Raw genomic sequence first — 22,046 nt, 5'->3', positions numbered from 1 at the left:
TAAGTGAGAACAAATCAGGCCATGGCCAGCAAGGGCACAGAAGTGAAAATGGTACAAAGAATAACAGCCACTGAGGAAACACAGATAATGAATGGAAAAACATTGGTATGACACAAATATGATCACAATGGATGTAAGCAGATTATCAAGAACAGGGGATGCTTTTTGACAACAAAAAGGACATGAAAGTATGTTGCTTAAACTCAGTCATAATCTGTGTTTGGAGACCTGACCACTTATTTCTCTAATCTCCAGTATTATCTGAGCATTCAATATATCATGTTTGTTTTATCCATATGCTGTCAGAAAACACTAGCCAAAAACCTATGGGGGTGCTTTCATTTATTGACTATGGTACCATAACAATAGAGCACTCACTAGTGAACGTGAAAAATATATATTACAATGACTGCCTATGTTATAGAAGGAACATATTTCATTGAATATACAGTCATCACTGTGAATACTCTCTTATCTATAAGTCCTTGCTAAACAATTATGGATAGTCCAGCAAGATTTGAATGGTTGATAGGGAAGTACTTTATTTCCAGCAGAGGTTATCTTGCATCATAACCTTTCAGTAGCGTTTCCCCAGGGACTGTGTTCTTATTGTTGTCAATTAACTGTTTCACCTTCAGTTGCTAGAAAGCCTTCTCTAAAGGCTGTTCACTGAACGTTCACAGTAACAAATGGCACAAGCAGATGTGCAAGTCTGTGAAGAAGTTGGGTAATAACTTAGAAAGGGGAATAACTCGCTGTTTGGTTGTAGGCCAATAAGCGTTGGTGGAGTCAAGGATGGAACCATTCCACTCACCCCAAAGTAGATTGTAGAATCTAGTGTTTCTGTTCAGAACCGAAGAGAATTCTCTTGATACTGATAGGTTCATTCTGGACCAAATCAAAACCTGAATCTTTAGTTGGGATTCTGATTTAAGTGAAATCTATCCCCACTTTTAGTACATCTTTGATTCAAGGTACACTTACCTGCCTGTTCCGTGTGTCCAAGTATACTACTTTAGCAACTTCCTTCTCTATGAAGCAGCTAAGGTTTCAAATAGGGCTCAGCTGTAATATCTCAGGAAATGATGTCTGGCATATGTTGTTGTTTTTTAAACATTCATTTTGAAGCTCCTCCTGAGTTGTTAGAGGATTTTAGTTAACACCGGAGAAAAATCTGCAAAATGGCCTCCCCAGTTTCACCATGTGAGACTTTTGAATGCAACCATGAATCCAATTACAGTAAAATGTTGTTGAAGGAAGCAATGGGTGCCAACGCTGCTCCTTCCATTTCTCTGGTTGGGTTGGGACAATATGCGGTTGGGAGGCCAACTCCCATCTCTTGTGGGGGCACAAGAGTCTGGGTGTAACCTTCGATGCCTCCCTCTCTATGGAGGTTGTAATGGTTCCTAAGGGGGTTGCTTGTGTGTAAGCAGGTGCCTATCTTCCTGGCTGGGTGCAAACACCTGGCTGGGTTGCCAAAGTGAACCTACTCTGTCCGGACAGCCACTCGCCCGCGGCTGACGCAATCGCTGGCAGAATCCGTGAGTGGGCGTTTCTTAAACTTCTTCCAGCAAAGAAGTTCTTTGACACCTAGTCTCCACCTACCCTCTCTGCGTGGAAGCCTTCTGCGCAGGGAGGGCGTGGGCAACGGAGGACCCCTAGTCTCCCCGCTGGTCCCAGGCAAGGAGTCATGGGACCGCCTCGCCACTTCCCCCACCTGCCCCCCTTCTCCACTGGTGCTACGCTGATTCTCTTCCCCAGAAGATGGGCTGCTTCTCCCGATCCCTGGACACCCTCTGGAATCCCTCTGGCTTTTGCTCTCTCCCTCCGGCATTGATGGCAGTTCCCTGACAGAGGTGCAGATCACAGCTACAGCAAAAGTGGCATTTTTCCATCTCCGCCGTGCCAAACAGTTGGTCCCTTACCTTTCCCACCCTGATCTTGCCACTGTGATCCATGCGAGAGTCACCTCCACGACCGATTATTGTAATTCGCTCTATGCGGGCTTGCCCATGAAGCTGGCCCAGAAACTCAAGTGGGTGCAGAATGCCGCGGTGAGTCTCCTTACGGGGTCCTTGCCGTGGGATCACATTCATCCAGTGCTACACCAGCTGCACTGGCTGCTGGTGGAGTACAGGGTCAGGTTTTAGGTGCTGGTTTTAACCTTTAAAGCCCTATATGGCCCAGGACCCTTGTACCTATGGGACCGCCTCTCCTGGTATGCCCAACGGAGGACCTTACAGTCCACAAATAATTAAACCTTGGAGGTCCCGGGCCTCAAGGAGGTTAGGCTGGCCTTGGCCAGGGCAAGGGCCTTTTCAGCCCTGGCCCCAGCATGGTGGAACGCTCTGTTGCAAGAGACCAGGGACCAGTGGGATTTGACCTCTTTCTGCAGGGCCTGCAAGATGGAGCTGTTCCGCCAGGCCTTTGGTCTGGGTCCAGTCTGACCCCCCTTTTTTTTACAAGACCTTGCATGTAAGGGGTCCCTCTAACCCTTCTCACTGGCTCATATGAGACCAGCAGAAATAGCCGGGCCTGGTGAGCACTTAATGTTCCCAACAGGTTGCCATCTGATTTTATTCTGATTTTAAGCTGTATTTCAACCGATTGTTTGATCTTATGTTTTAATGTATTATATATTTGATGTTAGCCACCCTGAGCCTGGTCTTGGCTGGGGAGAGCGGGATATAAATAAAAATTATCATCATCATCTCTGAACCCATTGCTTCTTGGCACCCTTAAAGTTTGTCATCATTAAGGGTGCCAAAAAGTTGGAGAACATCATCTCACCCTCACAAACATATTCTCTAGAGAGCCACCCCCAATTTCACCACCCACAATAATGTGGAGAATTTTGGGAGGTCATTTTAGCTCATTTTAGCCCTAGTTAACTTTCAAACCTGTATATCATAATGCTGATACGAAATGCCATGTGTTCTAATGACAAAATTCAAAGTCAAGGAAAACCAATGTGCTAGCAATTAAATTGTTATTATTTATGTCAGAAGTAGTTTAAAAGTAATTTGTGAATCAGGCAATTGGATTTGTGACCCTTCTGATAATGGGATTTGGATTAGAAGCCCAGAATAAAATTTAAAATACTAACGGAGGCAAAGGAAAGAGGTGGATTTGCCCTGCCAGACTTTAAACTTTATTATGAATCAGCAGCGTTTTGCTGGCTGAAAGAATGGCTGCTTCTTGAAAACACAGACATTTTAGATTTAGAAGGTTTTAATAATGTATTTGGAAGGCATGCATATTTGTGGTATGATAAGGTCAAAGCACATAAAGCATTTAAAAATCATATTGTCAGGAAAGCATTGTTTAATGTCTGGATAAGATATAAGGACCTACTTGAAAATAAAACCCCAAGGTGGTTGTCACCGATGGAAGCGAAGGCTCAGAAAAAGCTCAATATGGAGGCCAAATGGCCGAAATATTGGGAAATTTTGGAACAAAAGGGAGACAAATTGAAACTGCAGAGTTTCGAAAAACTAAAAGATAAAGTGCGAGATTGGCTTCATTATTATCAGATAATGGAGGCATATAATTTGGATAAGAAAATTGGCTTCCAGGTGGAAAAATCAAAATTGGAAACAGAACTGTTAGACCCTAAAACCACGATTTTGTCAAAGATGTATAACTTGTTGTTGAAATGGAATACTCAGGATGAAACGGTGAAATCTGCTATGATTAAATGGGCACAAGATGTTGGACATAACATAATGATGGCTGACTGGGAACAGTTATGGACCACAGGTATGAAGTTTACGGCATGCAATGCCTTAAGAGAGAATATTATGAAAATGATATACAGGTGGTACATGACCCCAGTCAAGCTTGCAAAAATCTATCATTTGCCCGATAATAAATGTTGGAAATGAAGAAATTGAAGGTACATTCTTTCACCTTTGGTGGACGTGCCCAAGGATTAAGGCTTTCTGGGAGATGATCTATAATGAAATGAAAAAGGTATTCAAATATACCTTCTTGAAGAAACCAGAGGCCTTTCTCCTGGGCATAGTCGGCCAATTGGTGCCAAAGAAGGATCAAATTTTCTTTATGTATGCCACAACAACAGCAAGAATACTTATCACAAAATATTGGAAGACACAAGATTTACCCACTCTGGAAGAATGGCAGATGAAGGTGATGGACTATATGTGTCAAGGGATGATTAGCTGCTTGTGCTTAAAATAGTGCCCCTTCAGAGTTTGTGCGACCCCACAAACCTCTGTGTGTGACAGAGCTCCTCAGACATGTCTGCTCTAGTCACTTGTAGAGTCCGACAGTGGCTGTCTGCGGAAGCGCTTCCAGCAAAGAAGTTCCTTAACGGAAACGCGTCTCCTGGACTCACGACGTGACAGCTTCCGGCGAAGCATAGGTCTCCCTGCAGTTGCTTCTGACACCTCCCCGCTATTTTCGCTCGAGGTGTCTCTCACCCCTTTCTCTCCCCTTCTGCTTCCTGCCTGGGCTGCTGCGTCTCTCTCACCATTACTGAGATCCTCCTCCAGAGACCCCGCGCTCCCCCTACTGGTCCCTGCTTTAGCTGTTGACTCTCTCCCAGTCTCTGGGAGCCCTACTACTTCCCTTTCCTCCGATGTCAGTTCCCTGACATCCACCTCCCCTCCAGGGCCCCCCTCTCCCCCGCCCCTTCTCTCTCCTCTGGGCGGTGAGGAGCTGAAACCCCTAAAAGAATCCTCCTCATCTTCCGACGTCTCGAACATTTCCCTCCATCGGTCTTCGTTCCGACTCGCTGAATCCTCCTCCACCTCGGAATCAGCGAACCCCTCCAACTCTTCTTCTTCGTCGGTGGTGGCGAAGTATTCCCTCCGGAACCTCGCCACTGGCTGGGGTTTCCGAGGGAATCTCTGATGAAAAGTTTCAATCAAAACCTCGTCATCTACATCCTCTGCCCTGACCCAGGTGTTTTCCGACTCCGGCTCCCCTTCCCACATTACCAAATACTCTACTTGCTCTCCCCTCCACCTGGAATCGAGAATCTCCGCTACATGGTAGCTGTGTTCTTTTTCCTCCATAGCTGGTCCCCTATTGACCCTCCCCTCTCTGTCCCCTATATACGGTGACAGCAATGATCTGTGGAACACTGGGTGCAACTTCATGTGGTTAGGTAACCGGAGTCTGAAAGCCACTGGGTTGACCTGTTGCGTGACTTCAAATGGGCCCAGTCTTTTGGGTCTTAACTTCTTACAACCTCCTTTAAATGGTAACCCTTGGGTGGACAACCACACCTGATCCCCCACCCTAATGCTTTCTCCTTCCCTTCTGGTTTTGTCTGCCTGCCTCTTATATTCCTCCTTCGCCCTGTTTAAATTAAGTTGGAGCTGGCGATGGATCGCTTCCATTTCTTCAACGAACTGTTCTGCGGCTGGAACGCTCCAGTTCTCCCCCTCCCCCCCTGGGAAGGCTCGGGGATGACACCCGTGATTGGCCAAAAAAGGGCTCATTCCCGTGGACACGTTCTCCGCATTGTTATAGGCAAATTCTGCCAACGCCAGCTTCTCCACCCAATCATTCTCTCTGTCATTCACATAACACCTCAAATATTGCTGGAGGACACCATTAGCTCTTTCCGCCTGCCCGTTGGTTTCTGGATGACGGGCAGTTGAGAAATTCACCTCTACATGCAATAAGCTCATGAGCTTCCTCCAGAACCTGGAAGTAAATTGTTTCCCTCGGTCCGAAACCACCCTCAAGGGGGCACCATGCAATCTAAACACATTTTCCACAAACAATTTAGCGGTTTCTTCTGCTGTGACCGCATGTGAGCAGGCTATAAAGTGGGCCATCTTGGTTAACAGGTCTACCACAACCATAATGGCTGTCTTCCCTTTGGACCTGGGCAGATCAGTCATAAAATCTATTGCCACTGCCTCCCATGGTCTTTCCGGCGTGGGTAGTGGTTCTAATAAACCTGCCGGTGCCCGCCTCTCCCCCTTGGCTCGTTGACATCGGTCACACCCTCTCACATACTCCCGCACATCTTCCCTGACCTTGGGCCACCAGAATTCCCTGGTAACCAGCCACATGGTTTTGTGTTGCCCAAAATGCCCTGCTGTGGGGCTATCGTGCAGTTGCTTGAGTACCTTTTCCCTCAATTCTCCTTCAGGTTCGTATAACGCTCCCTTGTAGTACAACGCCCCGTTTCTCTCCTCAAAACCCCCGGGTTTGTCTCCCTCCCTCCTGAGACCCCTGAGTTTGTCCTGGGCATATTCATCCTGCACCGTTCCCTCTATCAGTTCCCTTAGCCCCACCAGTGCCGCCCCACACACCCAGCGATCCTCGGAAATGACATGGGTCTCTTCGGGTGCACCCTCTCCCTCCAAATATTCAGGTTTGCGTGATAGAGCGTCCGCCCTAACGTTCTCCTGGCCTGGTACGTAACAAATCTCAAAGTTAAATTTGGAGAACTCCTGGGCCCATCTCAACTGCCGTTGGTTGAGCACTCGCGCAGTTCTCCAATACTCTAGATTCTTATGGTCCGTGCGTACTTGCACCTTCTGTTGTGCACCAATTAGTAGGTGCCTCCATCTCCGGAAGGCCTCATAAATCGCAAGAAGTTCCCGGTCATACACCGTGTAGTTTCTCTCCGATTTGTTCAGCTTTCGCGAAAAGAAGGCACACGGTCGCCACTTGGACCCCTCCTTCCCTGGCTGCAGAAGAAGCACCGCCCCTATGGCTCTGTCAGAAGCATCTGTTTCGACCCTCAGCTTTTTTTGTAAATCCACATGTAGAAGTTGTTCGTCAGAGGCGAAGGCCTTTTTCAGTTCCTCAAACGCTCGCTCCGCCTCCCCCGTCCAAACAAACTTCTTTTTGCTGCTGAGACAGTCCGTGATGGGCGCCGTCAGGTGAGCGAAGTTTCGGATGAACTTACGATAAAAGTTTCCAAACCCTAGGAACCTCTGCACATCCTTCTTAGTCTTGGGGGTTTTCCATTCCAGCACCGCCTGAACCTTGCCGGGGTCCATGGCCAACCCCTTGTCTGACAAGCGGTACCCCAGGAATTCCACCTCCTTGGTATGAAACTGACACTTCTCCAGTTTCACCCACAGTCTGTTGGCATGCAGCCTGCTCAACACTTCTCTGACGTCTCTCACATGTTGCTCCTCATTCTCCGAATACACCAACACGTCATCTAAGAAGGCCACGCAATTCTTGTAGAGCAAAGGCCCCAGTACATGGTTCATAAAGGCTTGAAAACACGCGGAGCCTGCTTGTAATCCAAAAGGCATAACGAGATATTCAAATGCCCCCAAAGGGGTGAACATGGTGGTCTTCCATTCATCCCCTTTCCTTATACGTATCAGGTTGTACGCCCCCCTTAGGTCCAGCTTTGTAAAAATCTTTCCTTTTCGCACCCTGGTCAAAATATCATCAATCCTGGGCATAGGAAAAGCCACCGGCTCTGTCACTGCATTTAGGGCCCGAAAGTCACATACCAGTCTCGGCTTGTCCGTGTTCTTTTTATCCACAAAAAACACTGGGCTACCCCCCGCTGCCTTGGACTCTCTGATGAAGCCTCTCTTCAGGTTCTTGTCAATGAACGCTCGCAACTCCTGCATCTCCCTGTCTGACATGGCATACAACCTGCCTACAGGAAGCTGTGCTCCAGGGAGTAAATTGATCTGGCAATCAAAGGGCCTATGCGGGGGTAGTTGGTCAGCTTCCTTCTCGCTGAACACGTCGCTGAGATCAGCATACTGTGATGGCACCTTCCCCTTCTCCATCACTTCCGTCCCTGCTAGGGTGGCTTGGGCCCCTGCTGACCCCTTTTCCCCCCTGCAGTGTTCTAAGCAATGTGTGGAACCGAAGGAAACCACTCTTTGATGCCAGCCCACCAGCGGATCATGTAGGGCTAGCCAGCTCATTCCCAAAATAATGGGAGCGCCTCCCAAGGTGGCCACATTAAACGCTATCAGTTCTGTGTGCCTTGCCACCCTCATTATCATTGGGATGGTCTGCAAGCTGACGCCTCCTCCCAACAGTTCTCTGCCATCGATCGTGGTCACCTGCAGGGGGTTGCTTAAGGGGATAGTCTGTATCTGGTGTTCAGCCGCAAACTCCTTGCTCATGAAATTGCAGGAGCTGCCTGAGTCCAACAGCGCCTTTATTTTTAGGGGGTGTCCATTTTGCAACTCTAGCGACACTTCAATCACTAGAGCAGGTCGAGGAGCTTCTGGCACTGGCACTTGGGAAAGGGGCACTTTCACTGCTCTTTGGCCTGGCTGCAGTGCCCTGCTGGCAACCAGGCGTTGGCTTTTACCTGCTCCGTTTCTCCCTGCTCTTCCCCCTCAACAGTTCCCACCATCCCTTGCCATTCCTTCCTCTGGGGGCAGACTCTGGCAAAGTGGCCTGGCTGTTGGCAGAGATAGCATTTCCGGAGTCCCTTTCCCTCCTTCTTCGCCCCCTCACTGGGCTTTGAAACCGCGCGCGCGGGCTGTTCCGATTTCCATCGGCTCTGCCGGCGGGAAAGCTGGCTCAGGAATGTCTGGAATGCGTAACTCCTTCCAACGTTCCCCTCTCCCTTCCCGCCTCTCCAAGGCTCTTGCCTCCTGGCGCGCTCCAATGGTCAGCGCAGATTTGGTCAGCTGATCCATAGACACCGCCCTGGGGCTCCTGGCCAGCTCGTCTTTCACAGCTGAAGAAAGACCTTCTTCAAATAGCATCTGAATGGGTGCTGCCGATAAATCCCACCCCAATCTGTGAATCAGCATGGTAAATTCAGTCCAGTACTCACGGACAGATCTGCTTCCCTGCTTGCAAGCCATTAGCTGTCTGCGCACTCCCCCCTCCTCAATATCGCTGGAGAACATGATATCCATTGCACGCAAGAATTTCATAGCGTCCTTCAGGATATCGTTGTGCGTTGCCATCAGGGGTCGAACCCAGTCCCGCGCCCCCTTCTCAAGATGCCCAATTACGAAAGCAACTCGGGATTCCTCATCAGGGAACTCATCAAACTGCACATTCAGGGCATATTGCATTTCAGTCCTAAAGGCATGGTAATCCTTGGGGTCCCCCCCAAACTTCTGCACTAATCCTGGTACCTTTCTGGGGAACTGAGTGGTTCTCCCCTTCTTGTCTGCATCTTGAGCCCTCCTCTCCTCGAGCCTCGCCGTCTGCAGCGCAAGTTGGACCTCCAATGCTCGGTATCTGTCTTCCAAGCTTGGACCAGCTCCACCCCCTGCGGCTCCGGCTCCTGCTGGGTCGCTCATGATGCCTTCTCCTGCACAGGCAGCGTACAGAGACTGTCGGACTGCTGTCAAGGGATGATTAGCTGCTTGTGCTTAAAATAGTGCCCCTTCAGAGTTTGTGCGACCCCACAAACCTCTGTGTGTGACAGAGCTCCTCAGACATGTCTGCTCTAGTCACTTGTAGAGTCCGACAGTGGCTGTCTGCGGAAGCGCTTCCAGCAAAGAAGTTCCTTAACGGAAACGCGTCTCCTGGACTCACGACGTGACAGCTTCCGGCGAAGCATAGGTCTCCCTGCAGTTGCTTCTGACACCTCCCCGCTATTTTCGCTCGAGGTGTCTCTCACCCCTTTCTCTCCCCTTCTGCTTCCTGCCTGGGCTGCTGCGTCTCTCTCACCATTACTGAGATCCTCCTCCAGAGACCCCGCGCTCCCCCTACTGGTCCCTGCTTTAGCTGTTGACTCTCTCCCAGTCTCTGGGAGCCCTACTACTTCCCTTTCCTCCGATGTCAGTTCCCTGACAATATGGAACTGGTGGAAATGACTGGCAGAATCCGAGACCAGGGAGAAGAGTCGTGGAAGAAGATTGGAAGAAATTTAAAAACTATTTACAGAAATACTGCAAAATTAATGAATGTTAGAATGATGTTGGATTGAAGTTAAGTGGTTTTTAGCAGCAATGTTATAAAGGAATATGTAAAAATGGATTGTTAATAGGTGATAATTTAAAGTTATAATATATTAAGATAAAAGGTTAAGATAAAATCAAAGAGGGAAAGGAGTTGCTGGATTAACTAATTGAACTGGAATACAAAAAAAGAGAGGTGTGAGGAGGTCAGGGAAACAAGCAAATGAAAGATAAGATATGGAAAGACTGATTTGTTTTTAACTGTTTTTACTTTGTATTTTGTTTTTTGTTTTTTGTTTTCTTTTACTTTTTTCTCTTATTTTTGTAATATGCTGAAACTTTAATAAATATCTTTTTTAAAAAATGGATTACCAAAAGTATATTATGAAACTGATGGAACCATTTCCGGTGCCTTTATAAAAGGTAACTCAGTTTTCTCCAGGAAGTTGAAACTACTAATGGAAGGATTTTATTCCCATTTTAAAAAATTGAATATCATTTTTTTTGTTCACACAGTAGGTAAACACAATTTAGCAAGATAGTCATTGAAAATATTCAGAGTTTATAATCCAGGAAAGAAAGTATATTCATACAGAAGGATGTATAATAAAGGGAAATGTATTTGGATTGGTAAGACTTTTGCATGAACAGACAACAGCTTTTGTATGCATGGCATAGTGAAAGGGATAGAGAAAAGCTTCGATCTGTTCCATTACATTAGAATTCCTGAATCCAATGAAGCTGAATGTTAGAAGATCCAGGACATATCAAAGGAAGTACTTGTTCATGTGGCACATAGTTAAATTGTGGAGATTGCTCCCACAGGAGTCAGTGGTGGCCACCAACTTGGATGGCTTTAAAGAGGATTAGACAAATTCATGGAGAATAAGGCTATCAGTGGCTACCGGCTATGATGGCTAAGTCCTGCTTCCACTATCAGAAGCAGTACACTTCTGAATACCAGTTGCTGGGAATCACAGGTGGGCTGAGTGCCATTGAGCTTGCATTCTGTTTGTTGTCTTCTCACAGGCATCTGGTTGGCCACAGTGAGAACAGGATACTGGACTAGATGGGCCACTGGCCTGATCCTGCAGGCTTTTCCTATGTTCTTCTGTAGATGCTGGTGCAACTCATTGTCATCAATTCAAATCTGGGATTCTGTTGTCTTTTTCCTCAGAATACACCCATTGAATTCATTGTCATCAACTTGTCTGGAACTCTATTGTTGTTTTCATTGAAAGTTGTGAACCTAAATTAGTCATGTATATTAATTCCAGAGAATCTACTCCAAGTAGGACTAGCATTGTATACAGCCCATTGACTTTTCTTAACTTGAAATATCTCAGAGGGGATAAGAATGAACTCCTGATGTCTGACCATTTATAGATAATGTGCTTGCTCCGACCTTCCCGCAATGTGTTAGGACTGCCATTATGCAAATCTGTTAGAATTAGAGTTGAAACAAGTTAGCCTTTCATGAATATTTTCAGCAATGCTAAAAAACACCCTCTTTTGAAATCTTTTAGCACTCCTTGCAAAAAATATTCACATACTCAGTAACATCGTCCTCATTCTTAATCATTCAATTAATTAATTTCTATACCACCCTTCATCCAAAGATCACAGGGCAGTTTACAATATAAAAACACAAAAATACATATCATAATAACAAACAAAAGCAATAACCCCCACAGTATTATTTATTGCCATTAGTATCGACATCTTGCATCCCAATTGAATTAACTGATTGTGACTAACTTTACAGCACTGTGAACAGCCCTGAAGGCAGTATACAAATTTAATAATAAAGAAGAAGAATAATTTTTTATTTATATCCCGCCCTCCCCAGCCGAAGCCAGGCTCAGGGCGGCTAACAACAATAAAATAATACAACATTAAAAAATTCATTAAAAAATTACTTCAAATCAAATTGATGGCAACCATTAATAAAGTATTAAAGTAATTAATAAAGTAATAAATAAAGTAGTAGTAGTAGTAATATCATCCTGTTCCCTGCATGGTTCCTGATTGAGTGGGCTCACCCATGCTAGGCTTTCCATACATCAGGAAAATTCTTGACATGTCCTGGCTTTCGGGTGTAAAAATGGTGTCAGCGGAGAATTTTGCCCAATCAGCAAAATATCTGGGGAAACCCGAATGTATGGCAACGTGATGGGAAAAGGAGCGGAAACAGCTCCAAAAGCTTTAAATCACTATTTTGGGGGGAGGTTTCCCCAAAACAGCTCAACAATTTGGGTTTGTGGGTGTCAGGAATTTTACATTTTGAAATATGGCAACCCTAATCCATGCAACTAATCCAAGAAGGCAGAAGGTGAAGCAGATGGCAAAAAACTGGTGCTATTGGGGAAACCAGAGGAGGGGAAATGGTCATTAAAAGGTAAATACTTTGCCCAATCAATTCCCTTAGGAAGGAAAAAATTCTACCCTGTTGAGAATATGGTCTGAAAGTACACAACACAATTACCGTACTTTGCTGAAGCAAAGCAGGTATGTGTCTGGTTAGTGTTTGAATGGGTGGTTGCCTGAGTACCACATGGATGTGCCATTGGATTCTATGATGAAAGAACGCCAGAATATAAGAAAATAAAACAGGGTGGTGCCCAGCTAATGTGCTCCATTAGTGCAAGAGTTTCTGCTTGCACAATAGAACTCCCCAGCCATGCACTCTCTAAATATGTTCATAGTTAGCTGTGTGTTTAATAGCACAATACTACACATGTCTGCTCATAAATAAGTTCCACTGAGTTCAATGGGGCCCTGCATCTCTAGCATATCTATTATTCCATCTTAAATCAAGAAATTTTAGCATCCATAGCCATTATTATATTGAAGCAGCTGACATTTTTCCATAGAATATAAGTGGGTTAATTAGCACAACATCTACCATATTGAACAGATGGCTGTTCTCTTAGAACTGTCCTTAAAAGGTTAGTATGCATACAGTTTTAAGGATCCTACACTTAGAAAGGGAGGATGAAAAGAATTTTAATCAATGTTAGTTAAAATAGGATACTTTGTTTTCATCTAAAATTGTTTGAATACCTGCCTAGTCCGTATCCAGTTTGAAGATAAAGAACAATAAGAAGGGAGAGCAGAGGCCTTGAAGATGTCTGCTACCTGGGCAGCAGACAGAAAGTCATATAACTCAGCAGGTCTCATCCTTCTTCAATATGGCGAGATGTATTGTATTTTTATTTAAATTACTAATTTCTAACTTTACATCTAGACACCAAAATTAGCACATTCAATTTTTTATACAATGCTTTTATATATTCCATGGGAAATATACAAAAATTAGACTATCTTACAATATTATTTTTTATATATTAATAATATACTTACACCAGCAGGATAATATTATTACTTACTCCCACAGGTTTATACTGTGGATTAAATTATATTATTAATATTGTTGTGTGGCTTATTTTACATGTTACAAAACTAAGCATTTCACTCCATCAACCAAAATTCTCAATTCCATTTTTGCATCACCAGCTACTACTCCATTTATTATTATCTAGCTCTTCTTGGTGATTTTCTCTGTTGCTTAACATGGTTAAACAACAAACTTAACTGTTCTCAGATTTTCCTAATGAAATCTATGTGACTTAGTTCATTGATGTTCTCCCAAGACCTAACCTAAGAAGCCCTGCAGTAGTTAATATGCGTAAAGTTTGAATTTCATATGCTTGCAATAATCTATCCTTGACAAAAATGTAATAAACATTTTAAGGGTCGAAATGGAGTTCAGCCTGAAGAAGTCCCCATATTATCTCTGGTACACAGCTCCAGAACACTTTTGCTTTCTTACACCTGCACCGCTAAAAATACCTTTTTTTCACAAATTGTGTGCAACTCTGTGCCCTCTTTTGTCTTCCTTTTTTGTGATGAATTTCCCTCTTTCTTTTCTTTTCTTTTTTGAAATGTGTCAGTGGCTATCTTAATAGCTTTCTAACTTCAGGGAGCCCTTCCAACAAAGCCCTGGGCACCTGCCATATAAGCCTTGTGTGTTCCAAAAGATTGGGGCCATGCTTTAGAATGCACTCTCAATGAAAACACTGGCATAGAAATACAATCAGTCAGTCAGTCAGTCAGTCACTGGTCTGGCCTGTTGGGCATAATTGTTATCCAGCATAAACTGATAGTGTGTCCCCAAACAAAATGCAGCATTCCCTTGCCGTTGAAAATTTCTGGGGATGGTGAGCATTCTGTCTGTTAACATAAGAACATAAGGAAAGCCCTTGAGGACCAGGTCCATCTATCTGGTCCAGCGTTCTCTTTTCACAAGCCAACCTGCAAGCAACACTTGAGTGCCCCAGCCTTCTCCCCATTTGCAATTCACAGCAACAGGTATTCAGAAGCTTACTGCTTTCGACAGATAAGATAGAATATTTGACAACAGTCTGATATCACTGCCCAAGAACCCTAAGACACCCCAATTTGAAAAGCACAGCAATAGCAGAGTAATAGATGGTAAAAGGAAAGATGAAAAAGAAAATTAATTATTTTAAAATCAGTATGTAGGCATTTATGATGCTAATGTCATTGGTGCATGAAGTCTAATTACAGTTTACAAGTGGCATGGATCAAAATGCAATGTCTGCAGTCAAATAGTTATTTACTAGTAGGAAATGTAAGAAGTTTACCAATGTTTGTAACTCCAATTACAGTTCTAAACTTTGGATGAATGAATATCTCCAGTTGATTGTGTGAGGGTTATGATTGAGAGGTTACAAAGAGTCAATTCGTAATAGATTGAACCAGATCTCTTGGCTTACTGTGGGATGGTATTTATTTGTTTGCTTGCTTGCTTGTTTGTTTTAAAATACTTAGTTTACTAAAGAAAATATATGCTGCCTGCAGGATTGTTAGTTTCAGCCTTTTTCATTTCAAAAATTAATAACCTGACTTGCCTAAGATCCAGGACAAAGCGCCGCCTTTCAGAAATCCTACCCCACCCTCTGGGTAACATCCAGGAAAATACAGACATGAGGCAGCCAACTTTGTCAGTGCTAGTTTAATATATAAAAAAGTAGCAAATCAAAACTAGATATAGGGCAATTCTATATGGGATTCAAAGGTCAGTGTCCAAATCTATTGTTGCTATTAATTTTGCTTTTACAGGTTTAGAAACTAAACTGTTCTGAAGAGCAATAAATAAGCTGGAAGGGAGGGGAAAATATACCACAGGCATATGATATTATCATGCACACACCTACAGTGGTTAGATAATTATTACATATGTTGACTAGCACTAATCAGGCACCTGCAAAAGTTATACTGCGTCTGATGTGTGGAACTTATGGCTCTCCAGATGTTGCTGGACTGCAGCTCCCATGAGCTTTTACCACTTGCAGGCTGGGGTTGATAAAAGCTAGAGTCCAGCAATAAACGGAGGGCCACAGGTTGGCCATCCATGCACTAGACCTTCAGAATGTCTGCCAGCTTCAGGAGTGTTTCCACCTATAACAAAAAGGCGCACAAAACAGAGTGAAGTGAGCGTGGGTGTGGGGTAGTGCCATGTCTACTCAGATGTAAGTCTCATTAAGTTCAATATATGCAAAGTGCTTTGGATGCTTGGCATTTGACATATAAATGCTACAATCTTTATTAGGATTTGATCTTTAAAATCAGTTTACAACCAATGTTTAAACTGCTTTCTAAACAGTGTATCTCCTGTGGGAATTGCAAATCAGGTTTTGGACAGAGCACCCCTTGTAAAGGTCATTCTATTTTTAGACAACCCTATCCTTAATCTATTTTTTATTTACTTTCCATTTTCAGGTACACTGAAAATACCATACTGTTTCCCCCCCTCCACCCCCTCTTTCTGGTTTGTAAGAAATTAGGTAACTGAGGTGGGAGATGTTGCAGCTCTTGCCTATAACGGATTTGACCTCTGCTGTTTTTAGGTTTAATTGACCAAATTTAAATGTTCTCTCAAGAGAAAACAAATTACTGTTCCATTATTCACTAATCATCTGCATTCCCATTTCCTGCCTTGCTGGCTTTCATTGATACACAAAAAAGTAGGGCTGCATCACTGATCACAAAAAGCCCAAGAAAATGCTGAATTGATATTTTAATAATCTCAAGAAGAATATATCTAGGAAAATGTGGCATGAGATATGCCTTAGAGAATGCAGAAAGAGGTATAATATTTCCTACGGAATGCATATAATCATCCCGGTGTGTGATATTGCAGCAGCAAAGCTGCCATTATATTCTTTTCCTCATCACCAATCTTATTTCTCCTCTTCCCCTCTTACATCCCCATTCTTCCTCCTCTCCTCCACTTAATCCCACCCCCTTTGTTTTGCCACTCCATTAGCAGCAACAACACTGGTGTTTTCTCCGCCTCCTCTCTGCCTCACTCTGAGGAAGGACCAAGACCAAGAGGGTCCTTCCTCAGAGTGATGCATTCTAGGTGAGGTGGCAGAGAAAGTGCCACAGTGGCTAGAAATGCTGCTTACATTTTTTTCTAAATTTAAACCAGAGCCACAATGTGTCACTGCCATTTACGAGCAGTAAGAAGGGGGTGGGCAGGAGGGACGTTAGTGCAGTGAAGGTGTGCTGATGGGGAGCACCAGGTTAACTATTCCAGTGCACCCACAGGGCACCAATTGCCCTTCCATCTTGCCCTTGCCCTTCCAGATATAAGTGGCAGCAACACACCTGCTGGGAAGGTGGCATTGTTACTCAGATGAGTGAGCCACATCCGGTTCAAAGAACATTTCTCACTGTGGTGGCAAACTACAGCAGTAGGGTAGGCCCTCTCCCATCCACCAGCCTTGGCCCTTCTTCAGAGGGTAGAGTGAGGCAAGGCAGGGTCTGCAGAGAGCCTTGCCAGATGAGTGTTTGGTAGCAGCAGCAATAAGGAGAGCTGGGAATGCATGCAAGAGAGGGGTCCAGGGAACACCATTTTATCACTTTGCTGTGTCTGGCATTAATTACGTACAGTGGTGCCCCGCAAGACGAAATTAATTTGTTCCGCAATTTTTGTCGTCTAGCGAATTTTTCGTCTTGCGAAGCACGAAATCCCATAGGAATGCATTGAAAATCAATTAATGCGTTCCTATGGTCAAAAAAAGTCCAAACAAAGCCAAATTTGGTACAACAACAGTTTATTAACTGCTCTTTAAAGTCACACATACTGTAAAGAGCAGTTCAAAAATTTAAGGGAAAATAAATTAACTTTATAAACAAAACATGTCTTTGTTTTTAGTCAAAGAAAAAAAGTCGCGAGACGTTTTCGTCTTGCGAAGCAAGCCCATAGGGGAAATTCGTCTTGCGAGGCAAATCGCGAACGGAAAAACCTTTCGTCTAGCGAGTTTTTTGTATTGCGAGGCATTCGTCTTGCGGGGCACCACTGTAATTTGTATTGTCATTACATTATTCCACCTCAATCATTTCAATGTGAAGGAAGCACAATGCAGATAGGGTGGGGGGCATAATCAATTACAGTGGATACAATTAATAAACACACACCCAACAACACAAGGGGAATAGTGTGGTGGATATAACAAACGGCTCAAGGGGTAGGAGGTGACTCCCAGTAGATTTATCCTGAGCATATATCCAAACTTCCCCCCCCAGCATGCTTTTGCATCTCAGCCATGATGAACATCCAGACTTCAGCAGTAGCCATCTCACTTTGTAATGAAGGATGTGGTATAACGTAGAAAGTGTTTCATGAATAAACCTAAACATTGTGGATTTTAATTCCTTTTTCTAAGTCATAATTGGTATATAGGAAGCTGCAAATATTTTTTTTAAAATTATCCATGGGATAGTGACAAGTTATGAACTTGGGCTGGTTTTGTACTACTTGTAAAGGAGATGACAACCCTTGTATAAGATCTTTGGACATTTCTTGAAAATCCTCCCAATTAATCAAATGTCTGACAGATCAGACTTGGCTTGTGTTTGTTTGCATTTCATGTGTGAATGTGAGCGAGAGAGAAGTGGAGATTTAGCACCATCGATCATCTCTTTCCTACAGTTGCTTGGAGGAAGTTCCAAGAAAGTGACCTTCCCGACAGTAAGAGTTAGCAGTGCTCCTTCATCAGCATTTGCAGAGACAGATATCCTTTAGGGCATCAAAGTGTTCCTTTTGCAAGTACTATTTAACTTCAAATTTCTGGTTTATGCTTTTTCTGAGTGTCATGAGAAAAAGCTATTGCTCTTATACAGTGAACATAATTGAAATACTGGTTAGTGCAGAATGCTTATCCTTGAAAAATCAGTTATATTCTGCAGCAGATGCATGAAGTCCAAACAATGCATGCAGGCCATTGGCTAGGAACAGAAGGGCAGCTAGCATCTCCTGGCTGGAGTGGAAATGTCCCATGTCTGAAACCTAGAGAGCCACTGCCAGTCAGGGTAGACAATAATGAGTTAGATGGGCCAATGGTTTCACAGCTCCCTATGTTGTCTGGGCTCCTTCAGAAGGAAGGGTAGGATATACATACATTTTTCTTCACTGTAGTAATGATCAAATACTGATTAGGATTATTCCATAATTATGATGGGTCTTCTGTTTAGGCAATGAGATTGTGTAACTCCCTCTCCTCACAGCAGCCGTGGAAGCCACTCATGGGGATCAGGGGACCCCCCCCAGTCCGGTGCAACATCCAAACTGTACAAGGGTTACAACTGGAATAAAAAATTGACAAGTCCCCTGTACGTGTATAGCTGAGCCTACACATGGCTCCCTGGATCAGTGGTTCTGTGTTTAGAATGACTCCATTCAGTAAAAATTAAAATTACATGGCTTACAAAAAAACCCTGAACATGTAACCTGATTTTTGCAAAGATCATGTTCATGGCAGGTGCACTGAAAAACAATACCTCATACTTACCATACTTGCGGTTCTATTTCATTGTGATTTATTTATTTGGCTTTCACAGAAGCTTGCAGTAAATGGCTTGTTGCTTTGGGAGTATTTGAATGGTTGTGACACCATATATCTCTCCCTCTCTAGGTTCTAGCTAAGTGCCTTGGAGGTCCAGGGACATCTGCTCAATTCTCTTGATAACATAGATTTTGTCTCATTTCCCCCCCTTCTCTTCCTTCTGCATTGGCAGAATCTGGCAGGGCTGATTCAAGAGTGCTTTAACACAGAGATGAAGGGCATCTTTAGAAATCTGAGCTGAATCTTCCAACTTTTAAGCAATTATTTCAGAAAACACTTTTGTGACCCCAAAATGCTCCAGTTCTCTATTGTGTCACTCAGAGGAAATAACCATGCACACTCACACAAATGAGTGCCTGGCGTGCTCTGGTCCTGGTCCATGGGGTCACGAAGAGTCAGACACGACTAAACAACAACTCACACAAATGCTTGCAAAAGCTTCTAAGGGGTAATATACTCTACATCAAGAAGAAAACTCTTATGAAAACAAGACATCACATCCAGTCTTCTCATCATGTATTGTTATTCCTGAAGGACAATTCAGTTCTAATGGCCCCAGGGACCCCTGTGATTCAGCCACCTTCTCTGAATACTTTCAGACTAAGTGTTCTGGCAGCCTGGCTGAGGTTAGCATATTGCCTGACATGCTGTAGATTGGGAAGTCCTTTACCTCATCATCCCCAGATGAGCCACTCCATTTTGTCAGGGGACAAGTTAGTGTTGCCAGGGCTGGTCATACTGTGTGCCTCTTGCCTCAGGTGGCAGATTGGGAGGGACAGGGTACAGTGTCCCCTGTCCCCATAGCTTGCTTAAGCCTCTGTTGCCAATAGGTACCCTGGACACCTTCCTGAATTGCCACTGAACTGCTGGAACAAGCACCTCCACCAACCACTGCTTTGAGTCCCCACCACACTGAGCCACTAGTGATGCTCTACACTGCAGCCTAACAGGGTGCCATAAATCCTGCTACTCACCCAGGCTCCTACTGCACCAGACTAGGGATGGGGGAGAAATTTATACCAGGCATCCAGCCCCCTCAGTCTTTGTTGGAAAGGGGCCATCAAGGTCCATTTATGAAAAGGATCCTAGCCCAAATCCACTTGAGCTGGGGAGCCATGAAAGGTTGCTCTAAGTACCCCTCTCTTCACCACTCTGATGTTTATCATTGTCTCCTCCGTCTTTCTCCTTCCCTCCAATCTCCACCAAACCTGCCAGTTATGACCTATTTATATGATGAAAACATAATGGCAAATGAAAGTAACTGGTGACTATCTCTGCTGCACAAAACTAGTGATTGGCTCAACCCTCTAAAGCCAAAATCACACATACTCTGTACATACTCTGCATTCTGGGGGATATCACACACCCACCCCAGCAGATCCATGAGAACTGTTCAGAAATTTGTCATGTATTAGATGCCTATCTTGATACATTGAATGTGCTGTTTTCTCTTCAGGAAATGAAAATCATTGATATTAATTGCATCCCTAGTTGCCACAGATTTAAAAAGGCACATGTACATCATATATCTTCAGTGAAGTACCAGCTTTTTGAGCTATGACTTGTTAATTAAAATTACCACTAAGCATTTCTGTGCTGCTACATAATAAAACATAAAGTGTGGCAACAGTGTTGTCATTACGAACCATTTTGGAGTATCAGGTGATCAATATAAAGTTTATAGTAACATGGGAAAACCAGTCCATTTGTTGGCTGTCCAGCTTTTAAGACATGGTTATCAAATCGACAGAAATGTGGTATTTTACCACCAGTGGAGACTTTGCTACTTAAAAGAATCCAAAAGCATTAACCAAGCACTAGTAGTTCAGTGCCTGGAAGTATTTTCCTCCGCAGTTCAGAAGGTTGTGCATTTGCCATCTGTGGAGCTGTGATATTTTAACTCTGTATTCATTTCTCTCTCAGTAGGGTTGACCAAGGTTTTATCGCTTAATTTATCACCTTGGCTGCATCCAAGGAACATTCCAAAAGTGGCTGAAATCATAAAAGTGAATGAGAAGTTCCACACGCCTGCTAAGTTTGGTGCATGTAGAGGTGCTATGATTACTCGGCATCCGTTACTTTTCACATTTCAACATCACTTTTCCCAACTAGCCATTTTTGCAATGTTAATTAATGTCACAGCTTGCTGGGCACATTTGACAGGACAGAATTTACGTGGGAAGTTATTGGATGTACTCTGGACTATAATTAAGTAGTTAGCTTTCTGTCATTCTTCTCAGCATCAATACAGTTCTACTGGCTTGGAACTATACATGTTCACACCAGTAACTCATTTAAATACGCGGCCCTAGCTATGGTGAAAGATCTGTATAGCTTATTACACCAGGATACCAAAATGATAGCAAAAGCAGCTCATTTATTCTTCTCTCCAACTTTCTGCACTTCCTCTTCACTTTCTTCTTCAGCTTCAAACTCCTGTAACTCATATTAAACCAGTTGTGGACAATGGGAGTGGGGGGTATCAAAAAACCAACAACTAACTTTTTGGTTCAGCTGCTTTCCTAGGACTGCAAAAACAGGAAGGGGCAGGGGATTGGAGTTATCATTCACCTCTTCTGCCACAAATAGATACCGTATACTCGGATGAGCTCTGTATGGTTTGATTGGCCACAAGTTGTTGAGTCTTGATTTAGAGGCCCCACCACTTTGTTTTACTTACATCTGTCATTTTGAATTCTCCTTTTGGCTCCTATTGCCCTATACAAGTTTATCGCACATACCCCTTTAATTTTTGCTGTCCACTGCATCCATGCCTTTCCCCATTCTGTTTAAATGGGCTGTCTTTCGGGGATTAGCTCTGCATTGGGTCCTCATGATCCATACTGCATGCAGCGCAATTGTGCTACAGATATGAGTAATCATAGTTCCAGTACAACAGAAAGGATGCCTGCTTATAAAAGGGATGCTAATGAGTGAGTCTCCCACACTGTATGTTCCTTCTTTTAGAAATGCTAAATCCATTCCACATCTTCTGGAATGAAAGCTCCATTGTGCATATTTTGTGGTTGCTGCTTCTACTTTTTCAAAAATGCAAAGTGTTCATATAGACCAAGGGCAGGAAATCTTATCAGTCCAAGGTCCACATTTGCTTCTGAAGAACCTTCTGAGGGGCACTGGTCAGTGTGGGACAGGGCCAGAGGCAAAACTAGGCAGAGCAATATTAATATTTGTACAGAAGGAGAATTCACAGACACACACACACGTCCTCTCTAGTCTCCATCCAGGTAAGCAGGAATCATTGTCAAAGTTC

General features: G+C 43.9%; 1 protein-coding gene across 13 annotated transcripts in view; it reads left to right on the top strand.

Moving 5' to 3' along the window:
* The window catches only part of LOC309532295 (uncharacterized protein), a 472,441-nt gene that overhangs the window by 217,612 nt on the left and 232,783 nt on the right, over positions 1-22,046 (top strand). Inside the window, exon 1 of one of the 13 annotated variants that reach the window (XR_014219703.1) lies at positions 11-188. The exons of the other annotated variants lie outside the window; for them this stretch is intronic. The gene's annotated coding sequence lies outside the window, so the exon portion shown is untranslated. Of the gene's footprint in view, positions 1-10; positions 189-22,046 lie in introns of those variants that run through there. 13 annotated transcript variants of the gene reach the window in all.

The sequence above is a fragment of the Podarcis vaucheri genome (assembly GCF_965113315.1).
Source record: "Podarcis vaucheri genome assembly, chromosome: 5".
In the NCBI taxonomy this organism is placed as follows: Eukaryota; Metazoa; Chordata; class Lepidosauria; order Squamata; family Lacertidae; genus Podarcis; species Podarcis vaucheri.
Note: the sequence above shows the minus strand (reverse complement) of the source record. Positions and strands in the feature narration are given on the sequence as shown.